Consider the following 22,290-nt stretch of genomic DNA (forward strand, 5'->3'; position numbering starts at 1 on the left):
CTGCAATAGAGCAATTATAGGGAATTTTTTTTATTTCAATGCCTATGTGAGGAATTTGACAGGTGTCTGGCAAGAATGGCCTTGCCTTAATGAAAGCGGAAAAAAGGAAATTAAAAATAGCTTCTTTCACAAGAAAAAAAGGTATGGGACATTCTTGCAAATGTGGGAAGCAAATTAAATCTCTTGCAGATCTGTTAATCATGACTGTCATTTTGTCAGGAAACAGTGACATCAATTTTGGGTAAATGGTCTCATGTGTTTTCTTTAATGAAGACACGACTTACCGGTATTCTCACTTGCGTTGTGGGTTTTCCAACAACCCTGCACAAGCCTTTACCTTGGTGTCTTTTCCACATGCACGGAGGACTGTCTGCACATTTACTCACAGTAATTATCAAGCAGATTTGTGTCATGGATTCCCACCTCTTCAACCTCACTCTGAAATATAATGAAATCCTTCAAAAATGAGAATGTGACATCTTACACGAATATGAGTGTCAAATAAAAAGGATAATTGAAAATTGGGATTACTGGATCAAAATGTATCCAAGACTTTATGAAAACATCTTTGCCACATACTTGGAGGATGTTTATAAATTACGACAAACAATAATAATAATAATAATAATAATAATTAAAAAACACGAGTCATATAGGAGATTTTGTTTAGATAAAGAGTTGAAATGGTAAGAAGTATGGTGAGTACTTGAAAAGTACTCATCGGGTACTTTTTATATGGATCCTGGTGTGATGGAAGAGTAAGATCCCCCACCACCCCACTCCCAGCCCTCTCCCTTCCACAGATATCCCGATGTCCCTGTTCTCCACTGTTGGTGTGCTTCCCTCTCTCTCCCCCTCTTGTTTCCCGCTCCCTTTATTATATGTTTCATGTGTGTTTCTGTTTATGTCGTTGTGTTTTATGTATTGCTCTTTCACGAGCCTCGACTTTGTATACAAAAAAAAAATCATTCATTCTCAAGGACTTTCATTCACTAGGGAAAGATTGGGTCCGGGATCAGAGAAAGAGTAGAGCAGATGAAGATTTTTATAGATCTAGTCTCGGATTGTTTTAAAATAGGTTCGTAGACAAGCCCATGGAGGGGGAGGAGGAGCGTGCCGGAATTTTTTTTTTTATACCTCTTTCACCTATCCCTTTTTTATACTTACCGGTATACATATTTTTCAACAATGATCCCAATATGGGAGAATATATGGAGAGAGAAGAGAGTATTTTGGGACAAGTGATCATATTATAGTGTGGTGTGTGTGCAAAGATTCTGTAAGAATTAGAGTACAGGAAATAAAGTAAGAATAAAAGATTGAAGGAAGACAAACTTTGAGGATATGATGAAAGAGCGAGGTCCTGAGCAGCCATACTAGGAGGCCGATGAGCATCAGAGAAATGGGCAACCTTCAAGGAGAAAATGTGCAGTAAATAACCATCTAATTGAATAGTCGAGCCTCATGGAAGAGCTGGAACACTGAACGGATCAGGACACAACAGAACAAAATTTACAGTAGAAAGAGGCAAACACCAACAGCAGGGTTTAAGGATAACATAGAGGGAGACTTGGACAAATAAGAGAAGTGGAGAGGAAAGAGGGATTGGGGAGGATGTATGGGGTGGACAAGATAGATACGGAAGCAGAAGCAACCTCTCAGGAAGGAAAAACTGTAAATTTGGAAGGAGGTACGAGGTGTGCCAAGGTTCAAATATACTAGACATGCCAACCCATCGCTTCTCTGAAAACGAGTTGAATCAAAAGACAGCCTGTTGTACTTCACAAACATATTGCATGTGATGTCTATCTGTGCATCTCAATGAGGATGTGAAATTAAGATAAACACAAAAAAGGATCTTTTATAATACATTGTTGTTGTGGTGGCTGTGGTTGTTGGTGTTCATTTATGTACTTCTGTGTACTTTTATATATATTTTATATTATTTTGAGAAGTGTTACTATACTGAAACGCAAAAGAAACTTACCACCTTTGAAACCTTTAAATATCAACAATAACACTGCGTGTAGTAAATGTGTGAACTTATTTGTGGACAATAGTGTCCTCACTGTCAGACAAAATGGTCACGGATGGTCACTTGAACCTTCAATGGTCACTTCATAGCACAGCTGTTGAACAGCCGTTTTGACTGTCAGTGATTAGCCAAGGGGTACGGGATGATTTTAATGAGCTGCACGTGATGTCTTGATATTGGCTTTAAAAAGGCCAGTGCAAAATGGTCATTTTGACCGAAAAATTTGACCATTTTGACCAACTTCAAAAAGACCGAAAACGCAAAAGAAACTTACCACCTTTGAAACCTTTAAATATCAACAATAACACTGCGTGTAGTAAATGTGTGAACTTATTTGTGGACAATAGTGTCCTCACTGTCAGACAAAACGGTCACGGATGGTCACTTGAACCTTCAATGGTCACTTCATAGCACAGCTGTTGAACAGCCGTTTTGACTGTCAGTGATTAGCCAAGGGGTACAGGATGATTTTAATGAGCTGCACGTGATGTCTTGATATTGGCTTTAAAAAGGCCAGTGCAAAATGGGCATTTCAATCAACATGCCACGATTGTCAAGGGATAAACGGCAGCGTGCCCTGGGCATGCTGCAAGGCGGACTGAGCTACCGTGAGGTGGCACGTCGCCTTGGCTGTTCACACCAGACGATATCGGCCCTGGTGGACAGAGACACCCTCCACAACTCTGCAGATGACAGACCTCGATCAGGGAGGCCAAGAGTCACCACTGCAAGGCAGGACAGGCAGATGGTCCGAAGTCACCTGCGGGATCGATTCCGTCCAGCATCCCGCACTGCGGCAGAAACTCCGGGGCATGCAAACCACGGATCTCCAATGATACTGCACGAAGACGACTGCATGACTATGGTCTGACTGCCAGAAGACCATACAGAGGCCCCGTGATGATGGCTGCCCATCGCCGCAACCGACAGAGATGGTGCCAGCAGCATCAGCGGTGGACCTTGGCGCAGTGGAACGAGGTCGCTTTCAGCGATGAGTCAAGGTTCTGTGTGGACAGTCCTGATGGGCGTGAGCGTGTCTGGAGAAGAACTGGCGAGCGATATGCCGATTGTTGCGTGCGTCAAGCCAACAGGTGGGGTGGCCCAAGTGTGATGGTGTGGGCCGCCATATCAGGCCGGTACAGGACGCCACTGGTGGTTGTGGATGGGAATCTTAACACCCAGCGGTATGTGGATAACATCCTGCGACCTCATCTGCTGCCATTCCTGCTAGACCACCCAGAACTGAGAACCTTTCAGCATGACAACGCTCGTCCCCATGCTGCTCGCTTTACCACTGCATTTCTCCAAGGCGAGAACATCAACACCATGCAGTGGCCTGCGTTCTCCCCTGACCTGAATCCCATAGAGCACCTGTGGGATGAGCTTGGGAGACGTGTAGTTGGCAGGGCCAGGACATGGGCAGAGCTGCTTCAGACATTGAGGACTGAGTGGGACAGAATCCAGCAGCAATCCATCCAAAGACTGGTAGGCAGTATACGCCGACGATGCACTGCCTGTATCCAAAACAATGGTGGCCACACACGCTATTGAAAGGGGACTGACATTGCACCCTGTACTGTTCTGTACTGTAGAACAAACTGATGAGATGGTGTATCTTGGTCAAAAACTTGACATGTCATCAATAAAATGCCAATGTTTCAATTAGCATTGTTGGTTTGTTTTATTTTGAACTGTTACAATTTTATTATTATTATTATTATTTTTATTTTTTTTGTATACTGAATCGAGGCTCGTGAAAGAGCTGACATTCCAGAACCCCCCATGACATTTACTTCACAAACAAATCAACCAGACAAACAAAATATATAAAAAGAGGGAGCGGTGATAGTGATAAGTGATAAGTGATAACCGGATAAGTGATAAGTGATAAGATATCACTTTCAAACAAGTGATAAGTTTCTTTTGCGTTTTCGGTCTTTTTGAAGTTGGTCAAAATGGTCAAATTTTTTGGTCAAAATGCCCATTTTGCACTGGCCTTTTTAAAGCCAATATCAAGACATCACGTGCAGCTCATTAAAATCATCCCGTACCCCTTGGCTAATCACTGACAGTCAAAACGGCTGTTCAACAGCTGTGCTATGAAGTGACCATTGAAGGTTCAAGTGACCATCTATGACCGTTTTGTCTGACAGTGAGGACACTATTGTCCACAAATAAGTTCACACATTTACTACACGCAGTGTTATTGTTGATATTTAAAGGTTTCAAAGGTGGTAAGTTTCTTTTGCGTTTCAGTATATATATAATTTTGTGTGTTCCTTCCGTGTCCATCTATATGTCTCCTGTTGCTGTAGAATACGAAATTTTATCGCTTTAATCGCTGCATTGAGCTCCCAATCCTGCTTCTTCTTCTTCCTCTTCCTCTTCTTCTTCTTCTTCTATCTTGGACAGACGGGCTTTTAAAAGAAGCACCTGAATGATTAAACGGACACTAATTTGTGTTCCAAGTAAATTGATTATTAGGTTTCCAACAGTACCATTTTTATGATTCTACGACAGCAGGAATCCTTTAGAATGAAGCGTGAGAGGTTATAGCGGAATAGCGGATAGGTATCTGGAAGTAGTGGGGATAGCGGATAGGTATCTGGAAGTAGTGGAATAGTGGATAGGTATCTGGAAGTAATGTGGATAGTGGATAGGTATCTGGAAGTAGTGAAATAGTGGATAGGTATCTGGAAGTAGTGGGGATAGCGGATAGGTATCTGGAAGTAGTGGGGATAGCGGATAGGTATCTGGAAGTAGTGGGGATAGCGGATAGGTATCTGGAAGTAGTGGGGATAGCGGATAGGTATCTGGAAGTAGTGGGGATAGCGGATAGGTATCTGGAAGTAGTGGGGATAGCGGATAGGTATCTGGAAGTAGTGGGGATAGCGGATAGGTTTCTGGAAGTAGTGGAATAGCGGATAGGTATCTGGAAGTAGTGGGGATAGCGGATAGGTATCTGGAAGTAGTGGAGATAGCGGATAGGTATCTGGAAGTAGTGGAATAGTGGATAGGTATCTGGAAGTAGTGGAAATAGCGGATAGGTATCTGGAAGTATTGGGAATAGCGGATAGGTAGGGTAGCGTGGGGCAAGACGCCCCCATTAAGCAAGATTGCTGATATCTGCTCCTGTTGCAGCTATAGAGAACTAAAAGTAAATGCAAACAATAATGACACATTAGCGCTACATAATAGCACAAGCACACCAAGATAGAAAAAAACGAAAAAGAACAAGAAGTGAATTTTTTTATTTTTTTTTGGCCTCTTTGCCCCATGCCGGAGGTAAAACGCCCACCAGGTTGGGGCAAAACGCTTACTGTGGGCGTGTTGCCCCTGAGAAGTGAGCGTTTTGCCCCTTACTTCCGAATTACATAAAAAGAAGATAATACTAACGTCTGACTCGAAAAACATAGTCTCCTACATAGAGGAAATTTCACTGTAAATACAAAATGTCATGAATTGTGACTTGGTCAAATTCAAACAGTCATGGGCACATGTCAGTCCGAGACATCTGACTCGCAGTTTGGGCACAGGAACTGGGCCAGTCCTGGCGTACATTGTTCATGTGCCCAATGAAGGCACAACTGGCACTGCACCCACACCTCCTTGGGTCTGCCACGGCTGTACTCCTCACAGCATATAAGACAAGGCCAGTCTTCCTCCTCACTCGAAGCCTGTCGAGCACCTTTTGTGGCCATGACTTTCCCGGGCTTTTGAACAGTTGTCAGCCCTGTCTCATCCATGTTCCACACTCTTGAAGGGGTGTAGTCTTCAGCTGTCAAACACTCCTTGAAGAGGTCAAAGAAACCCTGGACCCTGGGTTTATTGAAGCCCACAACACGTGCTATGCTGGTTGCTTGAGGCTGCCTGAGGGTGAGGTAGTGACGGGAGAGAAAGTTCTGGACCCAGTCCTTTCCTGCCATCCGGGACTCTCTATTGAAAGGGTGGCTAATTTGAGCCTTCTCAGCAACATCAAACGCTAGACGCTGCATGTCCCGCATCCTCAGACCGTACAGTCGCCTCTGCATCTCCGTTACATGTGCTTTCAGCTGCGCGTCGATCTCGGGAGGAAGGGCGTTCTTATATCTCCCAAAATTCAGCACACCAGGTGCTGCTACTTGCTGGTCTCTGTGCCTTCGTAGGGTAGGCCTACGTGCCGGAACACCAAAGTCCTTGCTGGCACGAATGAGTGGAAGTCCCTCGCTCACTGCTGTCAAGGCTGCAGACAAGTTGCTTTGGCCATAATTGCCCCTCTCTGTCTTCCTTTTGTATGTTCTCACCATCATGTATCACTGTTGACAAGTGTTTAAAAATGATTCAGTCTCTAAATCATAATTTCTTTTATTCATAACTTAGCGGAATATATTCAAATGATAGTCACTTTTACTAGCATAGAGAGAGAGAGAGAGAGAGAGAGAGAGAGAGAGAGAGAGAGAGAGAGAGAGAGAGAGAGAGAGAGAGAGAGAGAGACAGAGACAGAGACAGAGACACAGAGACACAGAGACAGAGACAGAGAGACAGAGAGAGAGAGAGAGAGAGAGACACAGACAGACACAGACACGCAGTACTCTAGCATTTCAAGTCAAGTCGGTATTACATTCAGTGGAATGAGGGGCACATTAGGCGTCTTGCCCCAACATCCCAGTGGGCGTTTGACCCCCAATCTGTTACAAATCTTATCTTTGGAAATCTGACTTAAAGCAAGGGAGGCAACTAGTTTAGTCTGGCATCAACAGATAGCTAACAGATCCCTATAACAAGAAAAAGTAGAGACGTTCTGTTTCTTCTGCTATTTAGATGATGGTACTGAACAAATGAAGTATGAAATTTACAACAAACAGGACGAAAACAAAGAAAAACATCTGAGAAATGTACCGCTTTCTCTGCCTGTGTCGCCGTCGTGGCGGGAAAGGATGTTTGCGGAAGGAAGCTCGCAAGGCATCATGGGGCTCGTTGCATCACGTGGTTTAGTATATATTGTGGGTAGGCGTTTGACCCCTACTGGGCCTCTTGCCCCACCCTACCCTATCTGGAAGTAGTGGAAATAGCGGATAGGTATCTGGAAGTAGTGGAATAGCGGATAGGTATCTGGAAGTAGTGGAGATAGCGGAGAGGGTTTGGTACTAAGATGTCGCCATGATTGCCCAGGCTTCATGGGCCGAAAGGCCTCCTCCAGCATTGTAGTTCCTTGTAAGTCCGTGTAAACGTTCCAATCGCTATCGACACCATTTAGAGAGAAAGAGAGAGACAGAGAAGGTATTGGTGGCAGAGAAAGCCGACGATAAAGTTGCATCCACAAAGAAACAAAGGGAAAATGTCGTGGCAGCAACGCATGACCTCATGTCGCACATCAACTTGTCGTGGATGTGAGTATTGGTATTTAATGTCGTCGAGAGAAAATGTGAGTGTTAATTAAGGCATAGATTATTAATGGCGCACGAAACGGATAGCAAAGGTTAATTAGTGAAGAAAGATGCTAATGGGCCCTTATATTATTTAAATGGACAGGGCGTGTTGGGGGAAATTCCTAATTACTCCGTTTGCAGTTTATAAATGAAGCTTCGTGTCGCTTCCTTCCACCTGCATCCTCAATCCATGCGTGAGGAATTGCGGAATTGTGAAATCGCAGCTCAAGATCCCAGTACGAGGTCGTATCTCACTGACTACGAGACAAAGTTATCCGCCGAACGTGGAGCGTCCAGAGTCTGGACAATCCTGTTGGTGGGGAAAGGGGTCTCCCAGGAAGGAGGGGGACGTCACCCCCAAACCCCTCAACCCCCTTCTTCCCCCCACTATGAGTGCAGCCGATCATTTTATGTTAAAATTAATACCGGGCCTCAAGTTCTCCCCGTTATGAGGGCAAACCCCAGTGGCATCGAGCCAATGATCCCATGCATCTAATTCTTTCAGGAAATCCTCAATTGGTGAATAAATGCTTCCGAAGGCCCAGGCTGAAGCGAGGACTTCAATTTGTAGGCGAGAGGACATCTTTGACGAATGACCTTTGTCACCCTGTTCAAGGTGTTGTAGTGCGTACGTACACGTGTGTAAACAACGGGCTTTTTGAAAGCAATACGGACTTGGTGCAGGCCCCACATTCAGAGTTCGTTATCGTTTGTGCATAATCTATTATAGTATACAGTACATTCCTTGTATAGTATACAGTACATTCCTATTATAATTATCTGTGCACACGTGTTTCAAAATTTTGTTGTGATTTTCGTTTTTCTGATTGGGTTGGATGGTTTGTTTATTTGTTTATTTATATTTGCGTGTTCGAGTCGGATTTTGATTTGACATTTGAACGGATCGTTGCCACGAGAGGAGGAGGCCGACAATTCTGTGGGATTTCGATTTCATGGCTTTGTTATGTCTTTATAACACGATTTTTCGGCGTTTATTTGACGTGATAATTGCTCATTCGCCGAATATATGCCGATTAGCAAGCAGAAGATTTGCATATTACACCATAACTCAACAAAACTGCTGTGAAATTTTTTTCATTACTAATTACCATGCCTGGAAAACAGGTATGCCTTAATGGTAGGGAAGATACTTTTTCGAATACCGGTACTTAATAAATAATTCAGTATAATGAATATGTCTACACACACGCACACACACACGTGTATATGTATATATATATATATATTTACACACGCGCGCACACACACACACACACACACACACACACACACACACACACACACACACACACACACACACACACACACACACACACACATATATATACAGTCACGTGAAAAAGTAAGTACACCCCATGTAAAGTTTTGACTTTTTCGATATATTTCAACATACAGCTATTTGATCTTCATTTCAACAATATTGATAGATAAAGGTGATATAATATAACAAATATCATGAAACATTTACATTTTGTAGTCCATTGTATAATTTAAATAAACATAAATGCAAATTTCGCATATGGCAAAAAGTAAGTACACCCTTGGCTCCAATAGGTGGTATTGCCCCCTTTGGCAGAAACAACCTCAAGTAGGCGTTTCTTATAACTGTCTACCAGTCTCTGACATCGACTGGGAGAAATTTCTGCCCACTCCTCCATGCAGAATTCGTTCAGCTGTGCGATGTTTGAGGGGTTTCTTGCACGCACAGCTCGTTTCAAATCTCCCCACAACATCTCGATGGGATTTAGATCCGGGCTTTGACTTGGCCATTCCAGAACCCTCCATTTCTTTCTTTTCAGCCATTCCTTGATGGATTTACTGGTATGTTTAGGTTCATTGTCATGTTGCAAGGTCCACCTTCGGTTGAGCTTCAACTTTCCGACAGATGGCCTCACATTATCCTCAAGCACCCTCTGGTACAATAAAGAATTCATAGTGGATTCTATGATGGTGAGCTGCCCAGGCCCTGATGCAGCAAAGCTGCCCCAAACCATAATATTTCCACCACCATGCTTTTTTTTTTTTTTTTTTTGTATACTGAATCGAGGCTCGTGAAAGAGCTAACATTTATTTCACAAACAAATCGACCAGACAAACAAAATATACAAAAAGAGGGAGCGAAAGACAAGATGGGGAGAGAAGGGGAAGCACACAACCACAACATATGAGAGCAGGGAGAAGTGTGGGAGGGAGAGGGCTTGGGGGCAGGAGGCGTGGGAAGGGGAGGGGGGGGGGGAGAGGTATAAAACACAAGGGGACCGAAATTAGCGGGGGTAGAAAAGATCAAGGCTTTACAGTTGGTATCAGGTTCTTGTGGTCAAATGCTGTCTTTGGTTTTCGCCAAACATGTCTTCTGGTACTGTGGCCAAATACCTCTACCGTTGACTCATCTGTCCCAAGCACATTGTTCCAGAAGTGCTGGTCTTTGCCTAGATGTTCATCGGCAAACTTTAGTCTTGACCTGATGTTCTTTCTGGACAGCAAAGGTTTCCTCCTGGCACACCTCCCATGCAGATCACATTTGTGCAGCCTCTTTCTAATGGTAGACTCGTGCACTTTGACATCAACAGTGGCAAGAGCTACCTGTAGGTCCCATGATAACATTCTGGGGTTCTTAGAGACTTGTTTCAGCATCTTGCGGTCTGCTCTCGGGCTGAACTTGCTGGGGCGGCCTGGCCTGAACTAGTTGGCAGTTGTTTGGAATCTTCTCCACTTGCAGATGATCCTCTGGACAGTCCAATGATTGATTTCAAATTGTTTGGAGATCTTTTAAAATCCCTTCCCAGACTCGTAGGCATCTATAACCTTCTTTCTGAAGGCCTCAGAGATCTCTTTTGATCTAGGCATGGTGACGCCGCACACTTCAACAACAAAGAGCAAACCAAACTAAATGTCTGAGGTTTAAATAAGACAGGTTCCTCCAAGATCCTCTCTGACGATGTTCTAATCATTTGCACCTGAGCTGGTGCACCTGATTCTAATTTTAGGTATTTGAAGTAGTGATAAATGTAGGGGTGTACTTACTTTTACTTCATGCGAAATTTGCATTTATGTTTATTTAAATTAGACTTACTTACTTACTTACTTACTGCGTCGAGCTAGCTCGGCATCATGTTTAGCTTTCGGTAGCTAGTATTTACACTCGCTGTCGCCAGTCAATACGAGTGTGAGCAGTACCCTATTTCAGGGCATTTGTGCCTCACTGAAACAATCAGCAGTAACTTCGTATCGCCTTGCCACTAAGTGGAATGAACCAAGACTGTTCGAATTTGCTTCATCCACCATCCAACATCCTGCCTCCCAATGTCTTCACCGTGACCCTGGTTCGGGTGGCATCCGGGTACTATGCCTTGCCAAAGGGCAGCCCCGTGTTTGGTCGGGGACTGCTTATTGTGTATTCGCAGCTAACCTCCATATCTGGAGGCCGTTTCGCTATCCGCCACCTGCGACCCCGTGGATGGGAGTTTGCTCTCCACACCACAATTATACAATGGACTACAAAATGTAAATGTAACAAAATGTAAAATGTAAATGTAATATTATATTACCTTTATCTATCAATATTGTTGAAATGAAGATCAAATAGCTGTATGTTGAAATATATCGAAAAAGTCAAAACTTTACATGGGGTGTACTTACTTTTTCACGTGACTGTATATACATATATATATATATATGTACACGCACACACATATATATATATATATCTGTGCAGTGTCTGTGTTGTCTTGTATATATATATATATATATATATATATATATATATATATATATATATATATATATATATATATATACTGTATATATATATATATATATATATATATATATATATATATGTGCAGTGTCTATCTTGTGTTGTCTTGTCTTGTCACTGATCTACTCCCTCAAACTTTTGTGAAATCGTACCAAACTTTTGTGAAATCGTACCAAACTTTTGGTATGCACATATCTCTCCCGTCGATATGTCCTAAGCGTATTTCCTTTGCAAAAATTTCCAATTTTTTTTTTTGGGGGGAATTTTTTAGGGAATTTTTTTTTTCAACTTCAACTGTTTATAAAATGTGATATCACGTATATTACAAATACATTTGTGCAAAATAATTGTTTGAATTATGATTGGTGTAAACCATGGCAAAACGGAAACTCGGGTACAGTCATTTATCTATACTAGGGCATTGCCCGTACTATATCTATATCTAAAATTATATCCCCCCCCCCCCCCTCTATTTACATGAAATGGTTTGGTCCAAAGCGAACGGCTTCCGGAGTTTGGTAAAGAAATCGCCATCGCGTGCACAAACGCGCAGGAAAGCGAATGAATCGCAAATTCGTTTTTATTAGTTTTAAAACATAGTTTAACGCCAACATAGTTTGCAAACGTGAAATAAATGAATACGCTCTCAAATGTGCCATCCGAGGCAGAGTGTGTCCGCCACGTTCGGCACACGCGATAGTTCGCTGCTCTCTGATTGGTTGAATCGTTTTTTGGACATAGCTCGGTAAGTAATTGTCCGATTAATATGAAACCTTGAAAAGGCACATCCTCGGGTCCCCAGCAATATACCTGGCAAGTTAAAAGTATATCGGACCCGTGGTTGTCGAGAAACAGCGGTCACAGACAAACAAACGTACAAACGTACAAACGTACAAACAGAGATTACTGGAATTATAGATAGATATCTATATATCTGGGCAGTGTCTGTGTTGTCACTTAACTACTCCCTCAAACTTTTGTGTCCGTGGTTGTGAAGTGTTTTTAATAATGTTGTGGTGGTTTTGAATCACGTGGTAGTGTGGTATTTTGAATTATGTGGTGGTGAGGTGTTTTTGAATGACGTGGTGGTGGGGTGTTTTAAATTTCGTGGCTGTGAGGTGTTTTTATTCCATGTTTTATGGCTGTGAGATGTTTTTAATTTCGTGGTGGTGAGGTGTTTTGAATTACTTGGTGGTGAGGGTGTTTTTGAATGACGTGGTGGTGGGGTGTTTTAAATTTCGTGGCTGTGAGGTGTTTTTATTCCATGTTTTATGGCTGTGAGATGTTTTTAATTTCGTGGTGGTGAGGTGTTTTTATTACGTGTTTTATGGCTGTGAGGTGTTTTTAATTTCGTGGTGGTGAGGTGTTTTTATTACGTGTTTTATGGCTGTGAGGTGTTTTTAATTTCGTGGTGGTGAGGTGTTTTTATTACGTGTTTTATGGCTGTGAGGTGTTTTTTTTTGTTTGTTTGTTTTTTTTGTATACTGGATCGAGGCTCGTGAAAGAGCTGACATTTACTTCACAAACAAATCAACCAGACAACAAAATATATAAAAAGAGGGAGCGGAAGACAAGATGGGGAGAGAAGGGGAAGCACACAAACACTTGAGAGCACACAACATTTAAGAGCAGGGAGATGTGTGGGAGGGAGAGGGCTTGGGGGGTGGAGGCGTGGGAAGGCGGGGGGGGGGGGGGTGGGAGAAGTATAAAACACAAGGACACCAAGGACTTCCAGGACAGAAGTTGGTATTTCAAAAAAGTGGATTTGGGGTGAAATTAGCGGGGGTAGAAAAGATCAAGGTTTTGGATGGGGGAAGATAAGAGATGGTGGTGAACAGCTGTTTTAAAGACCTGGAGGTGTTTTCAATTACGTGGTGGTGAGGTGTTTTGAATTACTTGGTGGTGAGGTGTTTTGAATTACTTGGTGGTGAGGTGTTTTGAATTACTTGGTGGTGAGGTGTTTTGAATTACTTGGTGGTGAGGTGTTTTGAATTACTTGGTGGTGAGGTGTTTTGATTTACTTGGTGATGAGGTGTTTTGAATTACGTGGTGATGAGGTGTTTTGAATTACTTGGTGTTGAGGTGTTTTGAATTACTTGGTGGTGAGGTGTTTTGAATTACTTGGTGATGAGGTGTTTTGAATTACTTGGTGGTGAGGTGTTTTGAATCACTTGGTGATGAGGTGTTTTGAATTACTTGGTGTTGAGGTGTTTTGAATTACTTGGTGGTGAGGTGTTTTGAATTACTTGGTGATGAGGTGTTTTGAATTATGTGGTGGTGAGGTGTTTTAAATTACTTGGTGGTGAGGTGTTTTAAATTACTTGGTGGTGAGGTGTTTTAAATTACTTGGTGGTGAGGTGTTTTAAATTACTTGGTGGTGAGGTGTTTTAAATTACTTGGTGGTGAGGTGTTTTGAATTACTTGGTGATGAGGTGTTTTGAATTATGTGGTGGTGAGGTGTTTTAAATTACTTGGTGGTGAGGTGTTTTAAATTATTTGGTGGTGAAGTGTTTTAAATTACTTGGTGGTGAGGTGTTTTGAATTATTTGGTGGTGAGGTGTTTTAAATTATTTGGTGGTGAAGTGTTTTAAATTACTTGGTGATGAGGTGTTTTGAATTACTTGGTGGTGAAGTGTTTTGAATTACTTGGTGGTGAGGTGTTTTAAATTACTTGGTGGTGAGGTGTTTTGAATTACTTGGTGGTGAGGTGTTTTGAATTACTTGGTGATGAGGTGTTTTGAATTACTTGGTGTTGAGGTGTTTTGAATTACGTGGTGGTGAGATGTTTTGAATTACTTGGTGGTGAGGTGTTTTGAATTACTTGGTGGTGAGGTGTTTAGAATTACTTGGTGGTGAGGTGTTTTGAATTACTTGGTGGTGAGGTGTTTTGAATTACTTGGTGGTGAGGTGTTTAGAATTACTTGGTGGTGAGGTGTTTTGAATTACGTTGTGGTGAGGTGTTTTGAATTACTTGGTGGTGAGGTGTTTTGAATTACTTGGTGGTCAGGTGTTTTGAATTACTTGGTGTTGATGTGTTTTAAATTACTTTGTGGTGAGGTGTTTTAAATTACTTGGTGGTGAGGTGTTTTGAATTACGTGGTGGTGAGGTTTTTTTAAATTACTTGGTGGTGAGGTGTTTTAAATTACTTGGTGGTGAGGTGTTTTAAATTACTTGGTGGTGAGGTGTTTTGAATTACATGGTGGTGAGGTGTTTTGAATTACTTGGTGATGAGGTGTTTTGAATTATGTGGTGGTGAGGTGTTTTAAATTACTTGGTGGTGAGGTGTTTTAAATTACTTGGTGGTGAGGTGTTTTAAATTACTTGGTGGTGAGGTGTTTTGAATTACGTGGTGGTGAGGTGTTTTGAATTACTTGGTGATGAGGTGTTTTGAATTACTTGGTGGTGAGGTGTTTTAAATTACTTGGTGGTGAGGTGTTTTAAATTACTTGGTGGTGAGGTGTTTTAAATTACTTGGTGGTGAGGTGTTTTAAATTACTTGGTGGTGAGGTGTTTCAAATTACATGGTGGTGAGGTGTTTTGAATTACGTGGTCGTGAGGTGTTTTGAATTACTTGGTGGTGAGGTGTTTTAAATTACGTGGTGGTGAGGTGTTTTAAATTACTTGGTGGTGAGGTGTTTTAAGTTACGTGGTGGTGAGGTGTTTTAAATTACTTGGTGTTAAGGTGTTTTGAATTACGTGGTGGTGAGGTGTTTTGAATTACTTGGTGATGAGGTGTTTTGAATTACGTGGTGATGAGGTGTTTTGAATTACGTGGTGGTGAGGTGTTTTAAATTACTTGGTGGTGAGGTGTTTTAAATTTCTTGGTGGTGAGGTGTTTTAAATTACTTGGTGGTGAGGTGTTTTAAATTACTTGGTGGTGAGGTGTTTTAAATTACTTGGTGGTGAGGTGTTTTGAATTACTTGGTGGTGAGGTGTTTTAAATTACTTGGTGGTGAGGTGTTTTGAATTACGTGGTGGTGAGGTGTTTTGAATTACTTGGTGATGAGGTTTTTTGAATTACGTGGTGGTGAGGTGTTTTAAATTACTTGGTGGTGAGGTGTTTTAAATTACTTGGTGGTGAGGTGTTTCAAATTACTTGGTGGTGAGGTGTTTTGAATTACGTGGTCGTGAGGTGTTTTGAATTACTTGGTGGTGAGGTGTTTTAAATTACGTGGTGGTGAGGTGTTTTAAATTACGTGGTGGTGAGGTGCTTTAAATTACTTGGTGGTGCGGTGTTTTGAATTACGTGGTGGTGAGGTATTTTGAATTCCGTGGTGGTGTAATCGTCCCAAACTTCCAGTCTGCACCTACCCCTCCCATAGGTATGTGCTGAGGGGTTCTTTCTTGAAAAAAAAACATTCAACCTGAATCTTCAACCTAAATTGCCTATAAAAATGTAATATCACAAACACAACAAATACATTTGTGCAAAATAATTGTTTGTGTTATGATTGGTGTAAATCATGACAACACAGCAACTCAGGTACAGTCATTATCCTCAGCTAAAATAAGCCTGTTCCTCAGTAACGACGCTTGGTGAGGAGAGCGCAGCGAGCCGAGCCAAGCTAGTATATATATATATATATATATATATATATATATATATATATATATATATATATATATATATATATATATATATATATATATCATAAAATTATTTATATATCATAAAATTATTTATATATATATATATATAATATATATATAATAAAAAATAAGTAAATTTCCTGTGTAGTTCATCTCACCTTTCAGTGTGTGTGTGTGTGTGTTTGTGTGTGTGTGTGGGCATTTTTTCAGCAGCAATATATTTTGGTACCTGCTGTTTGCTCACCTCTGAGCTTTCTGGTTTTGGCTTCACTTATCAGCAGCTCCTATCAGACTAAATTTACTGCCTCGTACTAACCCTACATTGAGAGGATGATACATTGATAGCAATATCCTCTGTTTGTATTTGCCTGTCGAAGCCTAAGATATAACAATATATTTGGAAACTATCAGCTCTTTTGGCCAGTATCACAGCAGAAGCCAATATTATATACATTGTATGCACATTGGTGGGTGACAAGCTGAAGGAGGCGTTGATTACGTCAGTGTTTGGTTGGGCCAGAACATCGTGGGAAATGGTGATGCTGCTGGAAAAACCGAATTTGTAACTGTTCTCTGTGAAAAGAAGCATTCCCTATTTATAGTTTTGGTGAGAAAAAATTTCATTGTAATCTCCAAAGGAAAGATTTTTGGAGCTGTTCACACAAAATACTGAGACAATGAGGAAACACCACTATAATAACTATAAAGCATCTGAAAATGCAAAGTCAGTCCACGTCCGCTTTGTATTCAGACTTCTTCCCTATGTTAAACATGAGAAATATCAGCTAAAAAAAAAAAAAAAAATTGACAATTTTAGGTGACCTTGACCTTAAAAAGCAATAGGCCTCATTGACCTCAAATTTCAAGTCAATCGAATGAAAATGGTCGATTTTCTGCAACCTTGACCTTTTTATCTAAAAAAAACAATTGGCTTTTAGCTTTTAATTGGTGAACCAATTCAGTGACCGTATATGCAAATTATTTAAATTTCAGGTCAATTGGGTGAATACTGATTTTATGTGATGCTGACCTTTGACCTTTTCACCAAATTATTAACTTGTCTTCACCATATTCTTATTATAAAGCTCTGTTGAAAATTTGATGACAAAGCTCAAATGGTAAAAAAAAGTTATGGCCCGGACAGACACACCTGAGTGATAGCAAAACCCATATCCCGCTGGCGGGGGACCAGCTAATAATCCTTACTATAATTCATGGACGTGTGTGTAGTGTGTGTGTGTGTGTGTGTGTGTGTGTCTGCCTGTGTGTGTCTGGGTGTGTGTGTCTGGGTGTGTGTGTCTGGGTGTGTGTGTCTGGGTGTGTGTGTCGGTGTGTTTTTTGCGCGACTCTTCCAACAGTTCTGGGCCCATTACATCCATAATTGCTACATACTACAGCATGACTGCAGTTAGCATATAGGAGTGTTTTTATCTTTGTTGGTGGTCTTGTGGGGGTGGGGGAAGGACGGGGTTCGCAACTTCTCTATGTAAATGTGTATCCTGTATCGCCGCCTCCAGGTGGGAAAGGGTATTACAAGTCCCCATCTTTTACAGTACAGTATTCCTGTCCCCACGTTTTCCAGTGCAGTGAGGTGATTTTATACATAAGTAGTAGGCATGTTTTTGCTTCATGCATGCAACTCGGGGTTTTTTTTCTTCTTTTTTTCGGGAGCGATTGAGGGAGCTGTCAGTTGCCTACACACCGCCAAAATAAAGGTATGTGTCAGAAGAACATGTTGCATGCTTGGAACAGGATTGCCTGTCAGGCGGGTACTCTGCTCGTAATTATAACAAGTCAGGAGACGACGATGGTTCACGAGCGAGCGGTATTCAATGACAAAGGACGGACTATAACTGAAACAGGCCTGGACAGGCCAGGCCCGGAAATGTCAACACGAAGGTTACTGATCTTGAAATGAGATAGAAAATAATGTATAATCAGTTATGAGGTTAGTTAGCTACACAATACCGAAAATTCGGTGAAAAATGAAATGAAAAAAAATATGAATACGCATTGCGTGGAGTGAGAGCTTCGCCGACAATGGTCAGTCGATCGAGTACGCAGCCCTTAATATCTAGGCTAGGTTGTTTGATCTTGGGCTTCGAATGAAAATTCAAATTAATTTTATTGAATGGATAGATTTAGATAGAATGAAGGACTTACCGACTGTAGGCTATATAGCCTCGACTTCTAGTCGACTGGCAGATACGTACTGAAATCAGTGTACCTGGCTAAAATGAAGTCGGTGTAGCTGGCGGAAAACTGAAGCCGTTGTTGCTGGTGGAAAAAAGAAGTCGGTGTAGCTGGCGGAAAACTGAAGCCAGTGTAGCTGGTGGAAAAAAGAGGTCGGTGTAGCTGGCAGAAATGATGAGCGGTTTCGTATTCAAAATCCGTTCTGTGCAGTACTGTATTGTAATTTATTGATTTTAATCACCAGGTGAAAATAATTTTAATCACCAGGTGAAAATAATTTATCGGTCACGCCAGACCAAAGCAAGATCACGTGAGCAAGATGCTTTTATGAAAAAGCGAACAATGAACAATAAATTAATTCATTTATATATATATATATATATATATATATATATATATTGATTTTAATCACCAGGTGAAAATAATTTATCGGTCACGCCAGACCAAAGCAAGATCACGTGAGCAAGATGGCGGATCATGGAAGGGACAAGATGGCGGATCATGGAAGGGACATTTTGAAATGACAACATGAAATTTTGTTCCCAAGGGAATGGGGAAAAATTTGAATTTTTTTTTTTTTGTGAAATTTGAAATGAAAGCGAAATTTTGAATGGATTTACATATACATGCAATTGGCATAGAGGTTCGCTTCCAAAGCTCTCTACTAGGTACGTGACAAAAAATTTCAAAAACAAGGAACTCCTTTGCAACTTGTACCATTGGAAAGAGCATGAAAATACCATTAAAATGATACCCAGATCATTGTCCTAGGTCTAATATTAAGAGAGTTAAAGCATTTTGACATTTACCAATTACGCGCAGTTTTGGTCCTTTGTAATCAATGGAAACAAAGGAAAAATGTGACCTTTTTTTTAAAATTATGGTCAAACACAAGATTTCGGTGCTCAAATTGACTAAATATTAAAACTAGATGTGGATAAATATATTAGCTAATACATTAAATTGGTTTCATAACGATATAAACTTGCCTTCAATTAACAAACAATTGTGGGAGGAGTGAGGCGTGGTTAGGCAGTGCAGTGGGGGGCGGGGGGGGGGAGGAGTGAGGAGTGGCTAGGCAGTGGAGGGAGGAGGAAAGGGTGGTAGTCAGTGGGGGGAGGGGGAAGGAAGGGGTGGCAGGCAGTGGGGGGAGGGTGGGAGGAAGGGGGTGATAAGCAGTGAGGGGGGAGGTAAGCAGTGGGGAGGAGGAGGTGGGAGGAAGGGGTGGATGGGGGGGGGGAGTGAGGGGTAGATGGGGGAGAGGGTGAGGGGTGGGTGGGGAGGGCGTGAGGGGAGGGTGGGGGGGGGGGAGTGAGGGATGGGTGGGTGGGGGGGAAGTGAGGAGTGGGTGGGTGCGGCGAGAGTGAAGGGTGGGTGGGTGGGGGGGGGGGTAGTGAGGGGTGGGGGGTGGGTGGGGGGGGGGAGAGTGAGGATTGGGTGGGTGGGGGGGAGTGAGGGTTGGGTGGGTGGGGGGGGGAGTGAGGGGTGGGTGGGGGGAGGAGTGAGGGGTGGGTGGGTGGGGGAGGAGTGAGGGTGGGTGGGGGAGGGGTGAGGGGTGGGTGGGTGGGGGAGGGGTGAGGGGTGGGTGGGTGGGGGAGGAGTGAGGGGTGGGTGGGTGGGGGAGGAGTGAGGGGTGGGTGGGTGGGGGAGGAGTGAGGCGTGGTTAGGCAGTGCAGTGGGGGGCGGGGGGGGGGAGGAGTGAGGAGTGGCTAGGCAGTGGAGGGAGGAGGAAAGGGTGGTAGTCAGTGGGGGGAGGGGGAAGGAAGGGGTGGCAGGCAGTGGGGGGAGGGTGGGAGGAAGGGGGTGATAAGCAGTGAGGGGGGAGGTAAGCAGTGGGGAGGAGGAGGTGGGAGGAAGGGGTGGATGGGGGGGGGGGAGTGAGGGGTAGATGGGGGAGAGGGTGAGGGGTGGGTGGGGAGGGCGTGAGGGGAGGGTGGGGGGGGGGAGTGAGGGATGGGTGGGTGGGGGGGGGAGTGAGGGATGGGTGGGTGGGGGGGAAGTGAGGAGTGGGTGGGTGCGGCGAGAGTGAAGGGTGGGTGGGTGGGGGGGGGGGTAGTGAGGGGTGGGGGGTGGGTGGGGGGGGGGAGAGTGAGGATTGGGTGGGTGGGGGGGAGTGAGGGTTGGGTGGGTGGGGGGGGGGGAGTGAGGGTTGGGTGGGTGGGGGGGGGAGTGAGGGGTGGGTGGGGGGAGGAGTGAGGGGTGGGTGGGTGGGGGGAGGAGTGAGGGGTGGGTGGGTGGGGGAGGAGTGAGGGGTGGGTGGAGGAGGGGTGAGGGGTGGGTGGGTGGGGGAGGAGTGAGGGGTGGGTGGGTGGGGGAGGAGTGAGGGGTGGGTGGGTGGGGGAGGAGTGAGGGGTGGGTGGGTGGGGGAGGAGTGAGGGGTGGGTGGGGGGGGAGGAGTGAGGGGTGGATGGGTGGGGGAGGAGTGAGGGGTGGGTGGGTGGGGGGGGGGAGTGAGGGGTGGGTGGGTGGGGGGGGGGGGAGTGAGGGGTGGGTGGGTGGGGGGGGGGGAGTGAGGGGCCGGTGGGTGGGGAGGGAGTGAGGGATGGGTGGAGGAGATTGAGGACCAATTAACAACACAAACGTGTGATTGCATGCATGTCATGAGATGCATGAGCTGTGAGCGCACGATGCACCGCGACGACATATTTTGGAATTTCCATCCACAACATGTTTATCGTCAAAAACAAGGTTTCTTTGCTCAAATTAACTAAATATTAAAACCAGATGTGGATAAATATATAAACTAACAGGATAAATTGGTTTCAGAACGATATAAACTTACCTTCATCAAAATCAGTGAATGGTTTTGACTACCCAAACTTGCGGCAATAAATTCACCTACTTCTCGAAGTCGGAAAATAAAGGTTGGAAGACGAGGTCAAAGCACTGAACTGAAAATATATAGAATGACCATTGCCATTCCCACCACACAGGTGGAGATGTAGCTACCGGGCGCCATCTTGGTTGGCACTCGATGTTGGGCGATGGTGATTTCCGTCATGCGTTTGCACGTAATTCAGAGCGAAAAGCGATTGCGTTTTTTCACCTTTTGTGCGATCGTTTTTCAATAGGAAACCTATCACAGTTACTACAACACTTTCCTTTATCCTTTCCTTTTCACAAAAAAAATTCGAGAACAAATATTGTTAATTTGGTAGCGTGAAGAACTCGGGACATTTTCATGAAACTTGCGAAGAGTCTGTCCGAATTATTTCACAATGATTTGTTTTTGGTCAAAATTGAAAACATGAATTTAGCTGTCCTTTTATTACGTATCAAAATAATGCCATGATGGAACTACTTTATGTACTTCCATAGCACAATGGACTACTAGTACCCGACTGCAAAGCCGCAATGAGCTGGCGAAGCCAAAGCCTCTTGCCACTATTTTACCCATCACTCTGGCATCAGTAGGTTAGGTAGTTGGTAGTAGATAGGTGTAGTAGGTACCGTACCTAGTTTAAAATGACACCATTTGCATTCTGGATGAGATTAAAATTTATAAAATTTCCTTCTTGATTAATTCGGTGAATTCCGCCTCAACTTCGGATATTTCCGGCCGTGAAAAACTATTCCCTGCGGCCACGAGATTTCTAAAAAATAATTCTTCGTCAATTTTAGAATATTTGACGCCATTTTCAGCCTCCGAAATGTGGTAAAAAGCTTTTTTGAAATATTTTTTCAAATGCTCGAATCTCATTGGTTCCGGTGTTTGGTGACGACTTGCGTTGAAGATAACCAGGGCCCGCGGAACGAACGAGGTTGGTCTTAAAGTATTTTAATTACAAATTAGAGGTGCATAAGATTGTGAATAAAAAAAAGACGGGTGAAACAAACTCCTATTGAACTTTTTCTCAAATTTTTATGCATACTTCCGCATCCGCAAGATGGCGGCCTCCATTGAGCGATTTGGTTTTTGAAATATTTTTTCAAATGCTCGAATCTCATTGGTTCCGGTGTTTGGTGATGATTTTCGTTGACGATAACCAGGGCCCATGTGGGCCAGGGGGAACGAGGTTGGTCTTAAAGTATTTTAATTACAAATTAGAGGTGCATAAGATTGTGAATCAAAAAAAGACGGGTGAAACAAACTCCTATTGAACTTTTTCTCAAATTTTTATGCATACTTCCGCATCCGCAAGATGGCGGCCTCCATTGAGCGATTTGGTTTTTGAAATATTTTTTCAAATGCTCGAATCTCATTGGTTCCGGTGTTTGGTGACGATTTTCGTTGAAGATAACCAGGGCCCATGTGGGCCAGGGGGAACGAGGTTGGTCTTAAAGT

This window comes from Myxine glutinosa, chromosome 9, assembly GCF_964187855.1.
Source record: "Myxine glutinosa chromosome 9, kmMyxGlut1.1, whole genome shotgun sequence".
In the NCBI taxonomy this organism is placed as follows: domain Eukaryota; kingdom Metazoa; phylum Chordata; class Myxini; order Myxiniformes; family Myxinidae; genus Myxine; species Myxine glutinosa.